Source organism: Triticum dicoccoides, chromosome 7A (assembly GCF_002162155.2).
Source record: "Triticum dicoccoides isolate Atlit2015 ecotype Zavitan chromosome 7A, WEW_v2.0, whole genome shotgun sequence".
Lineage (NCBI taxonomy): Eukaryota > Viridiplantae > Streptophyta > Magnoliopsida > Poales > Poaceae > Triticum > Triticum dicoccoides.
In genome coordinates this window covers 447,771,330-447,774,042 of record NC_041392.1, presented here as the reverse complement: position 1 = coordinate 447,774,042, position 2,713 = coordinate 447,771,330, and positions in this window count along the sequence as shown.

Here is a 2,713-nt window from a genome sequence, read left to right as displayed (position 1 = left end):
CACATACTAAAACCCGCACAATGGGATAGAGCCATGTTACCTTGTTTACTGAGATCCCTATGACTTCTACTCCATGGCACACACATGCATTTGATGTTACAGAAAATTCAACTGCACTCTAAAATGGATTTTAGGTTCCCCGTCTTCCAGTGCTAGGTGGATCCTGGGAGACAAGAGACCCAATGAATAAACATGGGAAATGACCTTTGTGGGGGCTAATTGTGGTATTTCCTATTTGATGCACGCTGCGTCAAGTTGTCTGTAAATCGCACAGAGCGACCTAAATGGGTCGGCCTCTACGGGAATTTGGTTTTGGCAAAGTTCTTGGCTTGCTTACTCTTGTTTTACGTACTTTTTAAAGTTTTTATGCCCGATTTTCTTATCTGTTGTTTTTATCAACCAGTATTCCTCGAATTTACTATATTTTTATGCTTTTAATTTTTATTTAGTTTTCATTTTCTTTTAAAAATATTCATAATATTTATACATCCCTAAAAAAATCATATTTTTCAAAAAATGCTCACAATAATTTTAATATGTTCAAGTTTTTAAAAAGCTTAGAGTTTTTTTAATTGTTTGAAAGAGTTCCATTTGCTCCATATTCAAAAAAATGTTCACAAAGGTTTTAAAGTACCGAGAGGGATTTTAATAAAATAAAAATCAACCAAAAGCTAATAAAGTAGAAAAAGAAAACAAGGAAAAACACAAGCAAACACCGGCTCATCCTTGTGTGTTTGATGGGCAATTCACGATTTAAAAAATGTCCACAAATTTGAAAATTGTTTGTGATTTCAAAAAATGTTCACCATTCCAAAAAATATTCATGGATTCGAATAATTGTGCATGATTTCAAAATAATTTTAAAAAATGTTCATGATTTGAATGATGTTCGTAAAATGAAAAGGAAAAAAATGAATGTTTGGGTCTTCAAAAAATTTCGTGATTTTGAAATACAGGGAAAAAATCCTGGGAGAACAAAACTGAAAACCCCTATAGAAAAACCACACAAAATGATAAAAACAAATGGGTTTTGGGAAGGTTTGGGAAACACCAAGGAAACAGCCGAACTGGTCTGGCCCAATATAGTACGTGCGGTCGGGCGAAACCTTTGTGAACCAACTCCAGCGCAGATTCAAAATATTTCTAAAATGCGGAACTTAATTTTTTCTAAGGCATCTCAAATCATTAAAAATTGAAAACAAATGAATATTGTCAACAATTATTCGAAATGGAAATATATTTAGTAATTCCACAAAAAAATTTGTGAAACTGAATATTTTTTAAAACTACCGGAGAAAATTTGAAAACACAATTTTTTTTTAAATTTGCGAATTTTTTTCAATCACTTAAAAATGGAAACAACAACATTTTTATAAATTTGTGAACATTATTTTGAAGTTCCGAATAATTTTATAATAACCTGCCAAACAATTTTCGAAAAACACAAACAAAACTAGAAAACACGAACATTTTTTGAAATATGCAATATATTTTTAAAACTCAAGAAAAATCGAACATGAAGCTTTTTAAAGTATGTGGACTATTTTTTAAAACTGGAACATTTTTTTCAAATTCTGGTAATTTTTCAAAAAGTCTTGAACATTTTGTAACATTCTGAACAATTTTTGGAACGGGAACATTTTTTAAACACCTAAAAATGGAGATTTGAGCACATTTTTAAATTTTTTTGAATAAATATTTATAATGGGAACATTTTTTAAATTCTGAACATTTTCGAAAAGTTGTGAAAATTTTGAATCAAAACATTCTGAACAATGTTTGAAAAATACAAACATTTTTTGAAAATCCTGAACATTTTTTGGATTTATGAAGAAAACTTTAAAACTTGGAGATTTTTAGAAAATTTGAAGAAAAAATTTAAGAAAGAAAAATATAATTGAAAATGAAAAATTAACATGAAAGGAAAGAGATGGAAAAGGTGAAATATAAAAACAAACAGAAGAGGGAAACATGAGAGAAAATAAATAAAAAGGTGAAACGAAAAAATAACAGAACAAGAGAAAAACGGCTTCAGGAACCTCCTAGAAGTTTCCCAAAACCAGAAAAAAAAACCGGTTGGGAATCTCTAGAAGGTTCCCAAAACCAGGGACACTGAAATGGTTAAACGGGCCGGGCCAACTCGTACAATAGATCGATTTCCCCTTGCAAAACTGCTACAGTTTGACGCAAAATGTGACAAATAGGGATTTCTCAAGGGAACACGGCTAAAAAATGTTTTTGACCTAAAATATACGTAAACAAACAAAAGGATCGGCCCACCCGTATAGCCAGCTCGTTACAACATATTCTAGCCCAACCTACTCGTAAAGGGCATGCAACATCTTCAGCAACTTAGAGCATCAAGCATTCATCTTTACCCATCGGGCGCCATGTTTGGCTTATTTCATTACTAGATATTATTTGTATGCTTTGAACGATTGTTATGATTCAATAAAACCCAATGGTTCCTAAAAACATATGCATAAGTTCACACAAAAAGCATGCATAATTGTGTACATATGCATTATTTCATCTCATCCAAGCTTGTTCGAAAACAAATCTCATCCAAATTGTACTGGTAACTATTATTATCAGTATTGCTAAAGCATATGTAGATCTGTCATAAGTATTGCACATCTAAGTCTCGTATCATTGATCTTACATAAAGATTTGCGTGGGTGTTTTTTTCTCTCCTTTTTATGCTTGAATGAAT